Genomic DNA, 16,132 nt, shown 5'->3' on the forward strand with positions numbered 1-16,132 from the left:
TGTGGCATGTTAAAGCCGGTACAGAGGGGCTGCCTGCTGTTTAAGAATGTTCTCGGTGGCGGCGTAGTTTCATGTATGGCCCTTAAGAAAGCTGTGGACGATCAGAATAGACACACCAGTGGGTGGGGGGGAGGGTTCTCCACTACTGATCTCCTGTCCTATCAGCAAGTTTCTGTTTCTTCGTTCTGTCACACTTGAAGTCTTCTGATTGGTAAATTCCTGTTTGCTTTCATATCAGCATTGAAATGGGACTGTGAGTGAGTTTATAATGGTGAGTGGTCTGGAGATGGAACAGGGGAAACATTCATATGAACACGTGAAGAGGTAGCAGACTTGTCAGTGTATCAGCTGTGAATGTGAATGAACAACATGGGTTCTTTTTAAAAGCAAACCCACGTCCATTTGACAGCACCCAAAAGTGAATTGAGGACCACCTTTGGGACCAGAGAGAACAAGGAGTGATGAAACGCTGAGAACAGCCTTCTTAATCCAAGCTGCAAAAGACTCCGTGTTTAGGGGAGTTTATCTGTCCAGTCGACTTGCTAGTTGGTTCCTTACAAAAAGTGATTCCCTATTAAAGGCATTGAATTAACATGTCTTGCTACACACTGGTGGTTTGTTTTCCTTTCAGCACATTTGGCACTTTGACACGTTTCTCTGTGTGTTCAGAGTGCTGTGGGATCCTCATTTATTTGTCATTGTGTTGTGTATCCCAGATTAACATTAAGAGCCGTGGTACTGAAGAGGACAGAAAGAAACTGTCTTCTAATATTTTCTGATTTAGGACACCCATGCCATTTACAAACTTGTATGTTTTATGTCTATAGGGCACGGAAAGTAAATATGTTGCTTTGCTGGAAGTATGGCATTAACTAGGTGAAGCTTATCTACTGACCTAGTGAAAGCTTCCCTCCGTTGGTTTTTAAATTATGGGACTATAAGCATTAGCATGATATTTGAAAATTTTAGGTTAGGTTATAGATGCTGATTATAGCTCTAAGGGGTTTTCTGTATTATATATTTAAGTTCGAAACAAAGATAAAACTAAATTTTCTTGCAGGGCAGAAACTGTAGGCCAAAAAGAGATAGAAGGAAAAATGAATACTCAGGCACAGATTTTGTTTTAGGGCTAATATTCAGGAACCGGCTAATTCTGCAATAGAATAAACCACATCCAGAACAGCAGGTGGAATAGGTCTAAATGTAAAGTAAATCTCTTTTAAGATGAGGCCAGTCATTGTAGAATATTACTTTTATTGAATCTCCTGTAATTTCCAAAGTAATGCAGGATGTTTCAAAATCAGTTCAATGAATCCAGAAATGCTTTATGGGTAATCTCACATCTAAATTTATATTATAACATTCATTTAATGCTGATTTTAGCCTCTGAATCGAGGTTTTCTTCTATCCTTTTCAAGTTCTGCCTACCGGTTTCTTAATGGGTTTGATTTAAATTTTGGACAACAATATCTTTATTTTGAAAATGCAACCACTATTGGTCTAGAGGGAGCATTTCTCAATTAAAATTTTCTTTGCTACTGCCTTTGGGTGGTATCTTATAATCAAGGTTATAATTTCACTTCTTTATTCAATATCTTTTATTTGTTCACTTTATATGTTGCATAAATACATGATATTACTTTTTACACTTTTTTTAAATTTACACTTGGTTTTATTTTCTTTCCTTTTGGTATTTTGTTTCTGAAGTACCCTGTAGAAACTTTGGGCAGAAAACAAGGCAAATAAAATAAGCACAATAAAAAGAAACTTAAAAAAATTGTCCTTTTAACCAAGAAAGCAAATAGAAAAATTGTGATATTGGTTGACAATGTCTAAAATGGAATGTATTTTGGTTGAAGGCTAGTTGAGTGTTTTAAGACTTGAAATACCTTCTTAATGTTAATTTTGGCTTTAATGTCAATCCTGATATTGGTTATCTATCATATTTGTAAACAACATTTTAAATATAGGCATATTATAAGAAAGACTGTCAGAAGTTTTGTATCATGTGATAACTGTCTGTTGAAGCAAGATTAGTGAATTTAGTTTGAAAGATTAATATTAACCTCCTTTACTACCAGTCCATCTGCTGCATTACCCTTAGAAGGATCGATCTCCCACCCCAGTGAACACTTCACTTTCCTGCTAAAGCCCTTTCATCCTTGGCTCTCTATTGCTTAATAGATAAGGATCAGTCTTCTTGGCATAAAGACTCTCTTCTTGATCTGGCTGCTACTTCTCTTCTGTATTGATCTTCTGCTGTTCTTTCTGGGTTGGTTTTCATACTCTCTCGCTCACCCCCGTGAGTCTTCTTCTTCCCTTTGTTTCATGCTCTAGCAATATTGAACGTCGGTATTTCTCAAAACAATCTGTACGATTTTACTCCTTTCTGGAGTTGTTTATGTTGCTTCTATCTTCAAAACCTTCTTCCTGGTCTTTGCCTTTCAGCCTGGGAGGCATCCCTTCCAGGCACCTTGCTCGTGATCCACTGTCAGCTTCTTAGGTTTGGCCTCGTGTATAGACCTCTGTCACAGAACTTTGCAAAGCCTGGTAGAACGCTTTGTGCTTCTTTTTCCACGGGAAGTTGTAAGCTACTCATAGCCAGGTTTGAAACTTTATTCTTTTTGTGTTCCTCCAAGACCTAGCATTCAATAGATACTCAAGAACTTGAACCAAAGAAAACCTTTATTGTGTTTATTTTAAGCCCTTGTTTCTTGATAGACTTTTTATTTTCAGGTATTTCACAACTTCGATAAACGGCATTGAAGGAAAGCCCCTCAAGTAAATGATAAATGCTTTTGGAAGAATAGTAATGCTGTAAAAAGGTTCTCTTGTTTCTCTTACTAGGTCCACCATCACAGTAACGTGTGCTGTATCCATGTGTGTTTATCCATGCAAGTAGATACCTGTTGAAGCCGTAGACATGTATTTGAATAATAAAGTTCAAAATTATACTGGTTAGCACATGAAAATTCAAGATATATAGCTCAAAAATATTGTTGAACTTGATGAAATCTGTCAAAAAAGTCAGCTAATTACTGCTGTTATGTGGACTCCTGTGATAAGTTAAATTGCCCTAGCAAACTGAAGACAGTGTTACACCATCCAGAAGGCCTAGAGAGATATTTGGAGAGACTGGGTCCATAGTCATGTATCCTAGAAAATTTTACAGAGTGGAATGACTCCCAATGTGGCTGACAAAGGTATACTTCCTTCTTTTATACTTCTGTCTTCTCTTGTAGAGAGAGTTAGGGATTTAAGGAAATAACAGAAAATCGTGGCTTAAAATTTTTCAAAACTGAAGGGTGATATTCCATTTCAGTCAGAAGAATTTGCTCCTCAAAATAGAAATGTTGAAAGAAAAGGATGTCAGTGTTTAAAAAATAGTTGAGAAATAGCAGCTGTTTCTTTTACTTTTCATACTCAGCAAAAATAAAATTTAATTTGTCTTTGTGTTTTACTTCCCCACCATGCATAGAAGAGTTACTTTGTGTGTGAAATACTTTGTATAACAGAAAAAAATAGAGTTTTATGCACAATTTAGAGTCATTGACGAATTTTCTTATTCTGATTTTTCAATTCTTATGTACTCAGGTAATAGTTTCCACTATGTTGAAATCTTATTAGCCTCTTCCACACATCAAATGGGACTCTTTTGTTTGTTTAACCTTGAATTGTATCTGTCTTTGGAATAAAAATAAGATTGATATTTTCGTAGGGAAGTTTGGAAGCCTTTTGATTTGCTTGAAATGGACCATAATTCAATCTGGAATTTCTTCTCAGATATTTTTTGCCCACATACATATCGAGTTTAAATAGGTAGAAGAGGTGTCTCAGGGATAATGGTTATAAATCATATGTCTCACTGGTATATCAAGTAATCTTAATATTGTAAAACTGGAAGGGTGGGGCTCTTTTTATTTATTTATTTATTTATTTATTTGTCAAAGATACAGAAATGTACTTAGTTCCCATCAGCCAGTGATGAGAGAAACCAAAGCTTGTGTCTGTATTAAAAGATTATGGCAAAACAAACCAACAGAAGCAAAAAAGTACTCCCACCCCCTTTAAGAGATGGAACAACTTTGTGGTTGGAGTGAGGCATAAAGGATTTTGCCAGTATATTAAAGTCATATGTATTATTATTAGCAGCTTTTTTTCCCAATCAGACTTTCTCTTTTTTTTTCTTTTTTTAACATTTATTTCTGAGAGAGAGAGAGAGAGAGACCAAGTCCACAAGCGGGGAAGGGACAGAGAGAGAGAGAGAGAGAGAGAGGAAGATACAGAATCTGAAACAGGCTACAGGCTCCGAACTGTCAGCACAGAGCCTGATGTGGGGCTGGAACTCTGAATGGAGAGATCATGACCTGAGCCGAAGGCAGACGCCCAACCGACTGAACCACCCTGGTGCCCCTAATCAGAGTTTTTCTATAGGCACACATGGCATAGGGTCCATAGAGCATGAAAGGAGAAGAATAAATTAATCATTGAAGTTGAACCTTAAAGTTCTTCTACTTCACCTGTTTCATTTTACAGATATGGGCAGTTGTGGTACAAAGGGGTCATATGACTTCTCAAACATCACCTTTTAATGCGGCTAGTTAAGATTTTTATTAAAAGGAAAAAAAGGAGGGGTGCCTGAGTGACTTAAGTGTCTGACTCATGATTTCGGCCCAGGTCATGATCTCCCAGTTCATAAGATCAGTTTGTGAGATCGAGCCCTGTTTTGGGCTCTGTGCTAACAGGGTGGAGGCTGCTTGGGATTCTTTCTCTCCCTTTCTCTCTGCCCCTCCCCTGTTGGCACGGGCTTTCTCTCTCTCTCTCTCTCAAAATAAATAAATAGCTATTGAAAAAATGAAAAAAAAATACATGCTTATAAGGACAGTATTTTGTCACTGTGACTCTTCCAAACTGCTTATAATTGCTCTATTTTTATTTGTACATTGCATCTAAAGCCCAAGGTGCCATATCTCTGTTTTGTTGTATTAGACTCCTTTGTGTTATTGCATAACTCCTTAAGGTTAAAGGTAATAACTACTAGTGAGATGTAGTACTTTTCCACTCATAACCATAGCATGTATATACATATATATATATATATTTTTTTTTTTAATGGCAGGGGGCCTNCATAACTCTTCTCCTTTTCACTACAACATGGCAGACAATTCTGAAGCAAAAGACAGAAACTGCAAAAACAAATTTTTATACTTTGATTATATCTAAAAGGATTCTAACAGGGAACATATGGCTATAGTTTGTTTTATAACTTTGTTTTTAAGTCAGTTATTCTGATTTAAAGATGAAAAAATCTTGATTAAAACAAAAGAACCATTTGTGATTTTACACATTACACTGACTTTTACCTAGGACTCTCTTAAAACTGTAAATCCTATTAAAGGGATGGGGCAAATCGGCTGTATTGTACCGGTCATCTTCCAGTAAGACTTGCTCCTCTGTTCGGTCCCCTACACTTCCAAAGAAATTGGGGCTCTTTGGGTCCTTTCCTTCTTACTTATATTAAGTTCCTGGAAAAAAATAACTAGTATACTTAAAGATGAAAGAGTTTTGGGGCAAATAGCTGAAGGTTGTTCCCATCCTCAGCCTGCGATTTCTCTTTCTACCTCCTTCATAGGAAAATCCATTATGTCTTGTTTGAAAAAATGTAACATTTTAAAATCTTTTCTAAAATGAAAAAATGATACTTTATATTTTAATTACTAGTGAACTTGAAACTGAAGGAATCATTAGTTATTAACATTTTATTCTTTATTATTGATCCATTTCTATACTTTTTTTTCAGCGGCTATCTTTCTCTTACTGGTTTAGAAGAGTTTTTTTTTTTTTAAGAATCAAAGGATCTTGCTTCTTTAAAGTTCTATTAGTTATAACAGTTTTCACAAGCATTTGATTACCTTTTGATTTTTATTGTATGTTTTGAAATCTTTATTCATTCTAATCAGTATTTTTGCATCTCCTTTGAAACTTAGAAAACTCTCTTTTTAATCCAGAAAGAGGAAAAATATTTTTCTATATATTTTGGTTTAATTTATTTAACAATACTGTGATTCACAAGGAATTTATTAAACAAGTACTTCAGTATTTTTGTTGAATCATTGTTCCCCTTTACCACGTTTTGTGAAGTCACTTCTATATTACACGTTTGTGGTCCAAATTTAAATCTTTGTGTTATCCTATAATTTGTATTGCATTTATAAATTTATTTCTATGAAATAGAAGCTCATGTTTTTTTTAACTTTTTGAGTATGGTTGATACGCAGTGTTCCATTAATTTCAGATGTATAACATAATGATTCAACTTCTCTATGCTTAATGCTGTACTCACCACAAGTGTAGTTACCATCTGTCAGCATACAAGCTATTATAGTATCATTGACTCTATTCCTTGTGCTGTGCCTATTATCTTTTATTCCTATGACTTCTTTATCCCATAACTGGGAGCCTATATCCATTCCCCTTCACCCATTTTGCCTATCCCTTAAATGCTTTCCCTCTGGCAATCAGCAGTTTATTCTCTGTATCTATAGGCCTGACTCTACTTTTTGTTCGTTTATTCATTTGTTTTGTTTTTTAGATTCCATAAAATCATATGGTTTTGTGTTTCTCAGTCTGACTCTCTCATTTAGCCTAATACCCTCTAGGTCCATCCATGTTGTCTAAATGACAAGATCACATCCTTTTATTTAAAAAAAAAAAAGTTTATTTTTTAAGAGAGAGCGAGAGAGAGAGAGAGAACACATGAGCAGAGGAGGGACATAGAGAGAGGGAGACACAGAATCTGAAGCAGGCTCCAGGCTCTGAGCTGTCAGCACAGAACCCGACACCAGACTCGGACTCATGAACCTGAGCTAAAGTTAGACACTTATCTGACTGAGCCACCTGAGTGCCTCTAGGTCTCATCCTTTTTTATGGCTGTGTGTGTGTGTGTGTGTGTGTGTGTGTACACATATATAACACATTTTCCTTAAGCATTTATCCATCAGTGAACACTTAGGTTGTTTCCATATCTTAGCTCTTTTATTTAAAATTTTTATTTTTATTTTAGTATACTTAACATACACTATTATATTAGTTTCAGGTATACAATATAGTAATTCAACAATTCTATATATTACTCATTGCTTATCAAGATAAGTGTACTCTTAATCCCCTTCACCTATTTCACTCATCCCCCATCAGCCTTCCCTCTGATAACCATCAATTTGTTCTTGATAGTTAATAATCTGTTTTTGAATTTGTCTTTTTTTCCTTTGTTCATTTGTTTTGTTTTCTAAATTCCATATATGAGTGAAATTTGTCTTTCTCTGATTTATTTTGTTTAGTATTACACTCTCTAGAACTATCCATGTTATTGCAAATGGAAAGGTTTCATTCTTTTTTATGGCTGAGTAATATTCTATTATGTGTATGTATGTGTATATACATATGTATATGTATACATATATATGCACACATACATTTTCTTTATCTATTCATCTGTCGATGGCCACTTGGGTTACTTTCATAATTTAGCTATTGTAAATAATGCTGCAGTAAACATACTGTATGTATAAACATACTGCATGTATTTTTTCAAATTAGTTTTCTTTGAGTAAATATATACTATTGGAATTATTGGGCCACTTGATATTTCTACTTTTAGTTTTTTGAGGAACCTCCATACTGTTTTCCACAGTGGCTGCACCAATTTACATTCCCAACAACAGTGCATGAAGGTTCCTTTTGTTAAATGTGATTTAAGCATTAAAACATGTTGGAGTGTTGTTGGATTTAAATTGAATGCTCTCTGAATTTATTTTAGAAAAGAGGCTTTCAGTATATTACTTATATTAAAGAAGAACTAATAAGATATGATTCTGTGTGAGGAGAAAGTATGCATGAATAATAGTTACCATTTATCAAGTGTTTCTAGATATATATCTGGCATTCTACCAAGAACTTTAACTAATATGATTTCATATTATTTAATCCTTTTAACATACCTTTGAGTGACATGTTCTGATTTCCTTTTTGGGATAAAGAAACTGAGACCCCAAAGTGTAAAGTAGCTTTATACTCACCTGGCTAATAAGTGATAGGATCATGATCTGACTTTGGTCAGATCTGGCCAAAGTCCACCTTTCAAGACAGCATTCTCAAATAGAGAAATTATACTTTTTGCCATATGTGATAATAGATGGGAATCTATAGGGGTCAGACAGCAAGAACCTTCACAACTCTCATCCGTTTGTGGAAAAATGGCCTTAGGAACAATGATTTTCAAAGTATAGAAATAAGTCCATGAAATCAGTGATGTGAAGAGCCTTTTATTATTTGATATTAGCACTGAGAAGCTAAAATTGTAAGATGGACAGAAATAATCTTATATTTTTAAATCAGTTTTGGAAACAGCTAAAAAATAGTCTTTAAACTTCTTCCAATGTTAGTATCTCTAATGGTCTTATTATTTTCTTCCATTGCAAGCCAATTCATACTTGAGCTGTCCATCATATGCTTAAGACATCGTACCAGTGCCTCCCTCACATACCTGCTCACGACCTTGGCAGGAAAAATGGCAAGCAGCCTCCAGTTAGCAGGAAGTGTCTCTTCCATCTGGGTTCCTGTTTCCTTAACTATAAGTTTCATTCAGGGGAGAAATGAGTCTACCTAATTGGCATCCTTTGCTATCATGTCTATTTTAAGTTACTCAGTTAAGAGACTCACAGTTGTTGCTGTGGTAGAAAGCCTTGGTATTTAAAGCAGGAAAGGACATTCTAGATATCTTGGCATCATTAGAATTTAGTGCTTGTATACTAAATGATTACCTGGAATGATGTGAAAGGATATAGCTTAATTTACCATGGAGGGACAGACCTCATACATATGGTTTGTGTTTGTATATGTATCTGTAGGTAAATCCATACATAAAAGTTTATATAAAGACATCATTTGAAATCTTAATTGTTTCTTATACATTTGGCAACCGTGAAGTAATTTGTTTTCCTCTTTAAGCCAAGGCAAACAATTTTGCCTAACGATGATACAGGATTTGTTTTGCTTTGGGTCACTCTGTCCTTGGTTGATATGTTGGCATGTCTTTGTTAAGATTTACACTAAACTCCATTGGTATTCTGTTTATTGCCCTGCCTGGAACAGTTGAAAGTAAAGTAATTCTATTATTACTTAGAAAATTATGAATGAGTTCGTACTTGTATTAATGAATAGTCTTAAAAATTCTAAGTAGGTCATTCATATTATCCCTCTTTTTTTCAGTCATTTTTCTGCTGTATATAAAGATGGTTAGAACTGTACATTGTGTAGTTGGAACATAATTCCGTGTATAATTTCATACATTAATTCCCCGGATAAATATTTGCTCTTTTTGTATGTAAAATTGACTTCACTGAGAGTCTCTCTTTTACATTACTCTTCTATGCCAATTTCAAGTTCATCAGTAAATTAATAGGCCATCATTCACAGTGGTAGTTTAGCTTACTAACCTTGAAATTTATTTCTGTGTTTATTGTCAGAGGCTTGTTGGCAAATCGAACTGGACAATAATAGAGAAGGAAAGCATGGTGACCTAGGACACACTGTTCTGCTGAAATGATCTATGGTTCTCTGAATGTGTCAATTTTTTTTTTGTTTATTTGTTTTAAATTAGCTCACATACAATGCAGATAGTCTTTTGAGTTACTCGTTAATACTCTACATGTAATCTTTTAAAATTATTATTGGTGGAAATAGACAATTATTTAGAATGATTTTTTTTCTTGTACTGTTGTAGTCTGAAGCAGACTGGTCCAGCTTCCAAAGCACAATGCAAGCTTAAAATAAGCCTGCTGAGACCATGTAATCTGAAGTAAGGGAGCTGGTTTTGTGGCCATTTTGAAGCAGTCCTTATACTGTGTGGTCCTTCTAGTATAAAATAAATGTGATATTTATACTAAGATGATTGCAATTTCTTAATAGTCCAAAGTGCATATGACCTGTCCAGAAGTTGAATATCAATTTTTAAAATGTTGGTTAGATTTTATTTTTATTATTATTTTTTAATGTTTTATTTATTTTTGAGAGAGAGAGAGATAGAGACAGCGTTTCAGAGAGAGAGGGAGACACAGAATCTGAAGCAGGCTCCATACTCTGAGCTGTCAGCACAGAGCCCGACGCAGGGCTCAAACCCACAAATTGTGAGATCATGACCTGAGCCGAAGTCGGATGCTTAACCGACTGAGCCACCCAGGCGCCCCAAAATGTTGGTTACATTTTAATATTTTCTGTGATCTATGTTTCTGTTTGTTAACTCTATCATCAGTGGTATTAATGAATGCTTTTAGAGACCTAGAGTACACTTCAGATCAGACATTTGTTTACACACTCCGTAAGGCAGGCAGAGCGCACGGATAGCCAGTCATCCTTTGTGCTTCTATCCCATACTTACTGTAAGGTTGCTCATTTCTGTATGTGGGGCAGTTCAGACAGGCTGGCCCAGGATGACCCGGTGGCCAGCACAGAATCCTCATCAGCCGGCAGTCAAGCAGACATTTAACCCCCTTTCTGTTTCCCTCCTTGTCCATCCTCACCCCTTGTTACCATTTGCCCACTCTTTTCTCTCCCCCCTACTCTTTGTTGGTTTCCTGGTTATTTTTTATTGTGCTCATAAATGTCTGTTGGATCTCAGCCAGTTAGCTGTCTGTCTATACAAATGTTACTGATTTTTCTCTAAACTTGAATATTTTCCTTATCTGTGGTCTTCCATCTGTTCTTCTACTCAATTATATCAGAAAACTCCTTATTTTGGTCTAATTTCAAGGAAATCTTTCTAGTTTTAACAACAATATTAAATGCTGGGAAGTAAGAGAAACTTATAAGGTGTCAGAGTGCAGTTAGTATGTTTCACAATTTCCATAAAGTCATTTGTTCTCTCATTTTATAATTAATGGTAACTTGGCCAGTATTGTATGTTGGATATTTGTACATAAGATAACAATCTTATTTAACCTTATTATTAAATCTTGTTTAACCTTGACTCTCTGAGATGGTTTTTATTATCCTCATTTAAAAGATGAGGAAATGGGAATTCAGAGAAGTTAAATAAGCATGCTTAAAATTACACAGCTTGGAAAATAGGAGATGTGTGATTGGAACCCAGTTCTTTCTGACTCTAAACATTTTCTAGTGTAGTGTGTGACACTCTTTTAAAATAGGTGCTTTTTGGGCTGTCTCGGTGACTGAGTCAGTTAAGCATCTGATTCTTGATTTCAGCTCAGGTCATAACCTCACAGTTCATGGGATCGAGTCGCGCCGTCTGGCTCTGCACTGATAGCGTGGCATTAGCTTGGGATTCTCTTGCTTCCTCTCTCTCTGCCCCTCCTCTGTATGCACTCTCTCTTTCTCTCTCTTTCTCAAAATAAATAAACTGAAAAAAATAGGTAATTTCAGTTTTATGCTTCTGCATTTTTCTAAAGTTGGAGAAGTATCACAGCAGTGCAGTCTGCTCCCCAGTGTAATGGCAGTCCAGACCAGGCAAGGCTCTGTGGATATTTACAGATCGAAAGAGTGTATCTTAATTTTAATATATTACTCTCATTTCCTACACATTTTCCTTACTTTTGTAATTTTATCAAGGTTTCTTAATGCAAAGAGACAACAAAACAAATACTTAGGAAAGTATGTTCTTCCAAATAAATCCATGTCGTGCTCCAAAATGTTTTTAAGGCCAGTTACATCTCCAGCTGTAATCTATACACTCACTGATTTTAGTTAGACTCTAACAGACTTTCTTACTGGGATGGCATGAAGTTTTAGATCACACTTTTACAAAAAATAGATATTTTCGTATTGTTTTGAGATGAGTTACTTGTAGAGTATCTTCTACCTTTGTCTTGTTCTGCTTCTCAGGAGCTTTATTAGAAACTATGTGTGGCATGAAATGACACTTAAAAAATAATTTTATTTTTAGTCAAGCTAAGGATCGTATTTTTAAAAAGAAGATAGGAGGAAATAAAAACTGTGGATCAGACTGACCTTTGGGAATTATCTGTTGATTTTTTTCCATGACTGTCTTAGCCCCGTATTTGTAAGATATAATTTAAGGTTATTATAAATTTTAATTCCTTTTTGTAAAATGTTTGACATTTAAAAAATTTTCCACACCCAGTGTTTCTTTTGACTTTTGTTCCTCCCTCAAATGCTTTGAAGCAAGTATGTGTATTTTATGTATGGAGAGATTAATAATAAGTGATGGTGAGGTGAAGACCCAGACTGAAAAGGCAAATATTTTGACCTTATCAGAGTAGTTATTAAACTTGATTAGCTTATAGTATATGGAAATGTAAAGAAATAAACATATAATTATGTGATAACTCATCCCGGACACTAGTAGAAATAATGAGTAGTAGGTGCAGATCATTTAAGGAAAAAAAAATTATGAGAGTGTTAATATTGAGAAAAGTGTTATGAATTTAATTTAGTTGTTGCTGAGTTTGAGAAAAGAATTTAATATGATTTTAGTGGCAGAACACCTGTAGTGAGCTTCTAGAGTTATGTGGGAATCTAGTTGAGAACCCCTGAATTACCACAAAAAAATTCTCTATCAGTATATGGTATAATAGTAATATTTTCCTGAAGGTTTCCATAAGCTGTGTGGGTATGTCAATAAAGAGTTTATAAGGAACACAGACCAGTTTAAATAAACTACTGAATGTTGTCTCACACCGTATGGGGTAAAGTGATGACAGCATGACTATGGAGAGTTATGTAAACTATGAAAAAGTCATAAAAATTTGAATGGAGTGAAGGTATCAAATCGGTTTTATTTTTCCGGAACTCTCTCTCTTTTATTTCTTACGTCTCTCATCATCTGTAATGATAGACTGTAGGCTTCAGCTTCTTAATGCACCCATCCGTGGCAGACACCACCAGCCCATCGATCCCCTCTCCCTTTGAGTCCCAGTGAGCCGTGAATCCTAGGTGCCAACATAATCTGTGAAAAGCTGTCCATATGGAAAATTAAAATTGATCCCGGCTTCCCTCATTCCATAGACAGAAACAAATTCTGTGTGGAAGAAAGACTCAACTATGAAAAACAATACCTTAAAATATTTGGAAAAGGATATATTTATTATGTTAGGGTAAAACAGGAATTTCTTTAACTAGGTTTAAGCTGAGCAAACCATGGAGAAGATTAGTAAATTGAACATTAAACTCAAAAGAAGTGTTAATCAAAGGACACTGTAAAAGAGTAAGAAAGGCTGAAAACTGGTTTAGTGCATAGAATATATTAAAGATCCTATGAATCAGTAAGAGAAGTAAAATCAGCCAGTATAAACATGAACAGGAATTAAAAAGAAAATCCAAATAGCCAATAAGCACGAAAACTTGCTGAGCCTCCTTAGTAATTAGAGAAATGTAAATTAGAGCTAGAGTAATATTTTATACCCACCATGTTGTTAAGAATATAAAAGTCGGAAATATACCAAACAGTGTGGATATGAAGCAACAGGAGTGCGTATACATTGTCATGGGAATGTGAATGGGGACAGTAAATTGGGAGTTGGAATTGAACCAAGTTCACCCTTTTGCTCAGCACTTCCACTGCTCCAAGTATGTCCTAGACAGAGGCTTGCCTATATGCCTCAGGAAATAGGTACACGACTTTATACTGTAGCTCTGTAGATAACAGCAAAAATAAATAGCATAATAGCAAAAACATGGAAACAACCCAACAGAGAGCAGAATGGATAATTTAGGGAATATTTGTGTATAGTGGAATTACCATAATAATGAAATGAGCACATCTCACCCTACCTGCATGAATCCCCAGCTCATAATGTTGAATGAAAAAAAGGCAAGTCACAAACCACAAAGAGCGTGATTCCAATTATGTAAACATTGATCAGAGCCAAAGCTAATATATTTATGTGGAATCATTATTTATGTGATCAAGCTATAGGAAAACCAAGGGGAAGGGTTTTTTTTAAGTTTATTTATTTACTTTGAGAGAGGGAGAGCTGGAGTGGACACATGCAAGGGAGGGGGGGAGTGGGGAGAGAGATAGAGAGAGAGAGAGAGAGAGAAAATACCAAGGGAAGGGATTAAAACAAAAGTAGTGCCTCTAGTTGGAGGGAAGAAGTTGAGGTTGAGTTTAGGAAGGAGCCCAGAGAGCCTGGGTGATATATAAGTGAAAGATCATTAAAAATATTAAAGTGTCATTATTAACAATTATGTATATTAAATTTTTCATTCCATGTGGTATACCTTCTATCCCTGTGACTTATTCATTCTATGAGGGGAAGCCTGTATTTCCCACTCCCCTTCACCTATTTGCCCATCTCCAGCTCTCCCCCTCACCCCCCACCGGCAACTGTCAATTCTGTTTATGGTTCCGTTTCTGCTGTTTGTTTTGTTTTTTTAGATTCCACATATAAGTGAAATCATATGGTATTTGTATTTCTCTAACTTATTTCACTTAAATAATACCTTCTAGGTCCATTTGTATTGTTGCAAATGGCAAGTTCTTTTTCTTTTTTATGGCTGAATAATGTTCCATTGTATGCATATATATACCACCCCTTTATCCGTTCATCTATCTGTGAACACGGGTTGCTTTCATATCTTGATTATTGTAAATAATGCTGTAATAAACATAGGAGCACATATATATATATTTTTGAATTAGTATTTTCATTTTATACCCAGTAGTGGCATTTCTGTATGTATTATTATATGGTAGTGTGGTTTTTAATTTTTTGAGGAACCTCCATTATGTTTTTCATAGTGGCTGTACCAATTTACATTCTCACCAACAGTGCATGAAGGTTCCTTTTTCTCCATATCCTTGCCAACACTTGCTATTTCTTGTCTTTCTGATTCTAGCCATTCTGGTAGATGTGAGGTGGTATCTCCTGGTTTTGCTTTGCATTTCCCTGATGTTTAGCGGTGTTGAGTATCTTTTCATGAGTCCTTTGGCTATATGTATGTCTCTTTTGGAAAAATGTCTGTTCAGGTCCTCCGCCCAGATTTTAGTTAGATTGTTTGCAGTATATATGTATGTACATGCTGAGTTGTACAAGTTCTTATATGTTGTGGATATTAACTCATTTTTAGATATATTGTTTGCAGATATCTTCTCCCATTCAGTAGGTTGCCATTTTGTTTTGTTGATGGTTTCCTTCACTGTGCAAAAGGTTTCTATTTTGGCGTAGTCCCAGTAGTTTATTTTTGCTTTTGTCTCCCTTGCCTGAGGAGACATATCAGTGACAGGACTTTGAATCCCCCTCTCAGGTTTCTTTCTTCCCATAGTATTACTGGAATTCCACAGGGGTTCCCACAATTGTTTACACACAGAACAGGCTGCCTCTGTGAGCCAACACTCTGGCTTTCTCCATGGCTGCCTTTTCTGAGTCCAGGCTGCCCTTCTCCAGGACCCCCACTATCTTCAGGGCCCTCCCACTCCAGCTGACATAGGCCCTTTCAGTTGGGAGGTGTTGTTACTCTGTATCACTGCTGTTTATCACTAAGCTACAGATATTTTTGTTCATAAAGGTGATCTATCCCTGACCTCTGATATTTCCTCCTCACCAGACTGATTTTCTGCTTGTTCTAGACCCACCAATCCTCTTTAAGGTTGGGTACATTGTACTACAGTATACTGACAGGGTACTACACTCTTCTGCAAACTGAGAAGAGAGAGAGTGCTTTCCTGCTGTTAATTAATTATTAATTGCTCTTTTTCTGAGGACCTACAGCATGTTTTCTTGGGCCCTGAGGTGTTACAGGTCTTAAGAAATCATATTTTCTGGTTTCCCCTCTATTCTTGAGGCGTGCCCATGGACTACTAAGGGTTGCGTTTACATGCATCCAGTTATAACCAGAAGCATGATTATCCTCTGAATCTCTGGTCTTCTTGCCAAGTCTGACTTGCCACCTCATTCTTTCCCCACCAATCCATTCTCTCTTAGAGGTCCTGAAAACTTGCTTTCAGAAATTCTGCAGTTCTGTTTTATCTTCAGCCCTGAGATCAACTGATCAATCAATCAGTTATTCTCAATCTCTTTCCTCTTCCCACCCTTCCTTCTCTTTCTCATCCATAGATATACAACTGTAGATTCACAGGCATTCAGACATGCTTACA

The 16,132-nt window shown here is 35.8% G+C and overlaps 1 long non-coding RNA gene across 1 annotated transcript in view; it reads left to right on the forward strand.

Moving 5' to 3' along the window:
* The window catches only part of LOC144230122 (uncharacterized), a 201,595-nt gene extending 201,021 nt beyond the window's left edge, over positions 1–574 (forward strand). Inside the window, exon 4 of the long non-coding RNA XR_013334698.1 lies at positions 410–574. This is a non-coding gene — a long non-coding RNA (uncharacterized LOC144230122). The remainder of the gene's footprint in view (positions 1–409) is intronic.
* The last annotated feature ends 15,558 nt before the right edge of the window (positions 575–16,132 follow it).

Source organism: Crocuta crocuta, unplaced genomic scaffold, assembly GCF_008692635.1.
Source record: "Crocuta crocuta isolate KB4526 unplaced genomic scaffold, BGI_CrCroc_1.0 scaffold83, whole genome shotgun sequence".
Classification (NCBI taxonomy): Eukaryota; Metazoa; Chordata; class Mammalia; order Carnivora; family Hyaenidae; genus Crocuta; species Crocuta crocuta.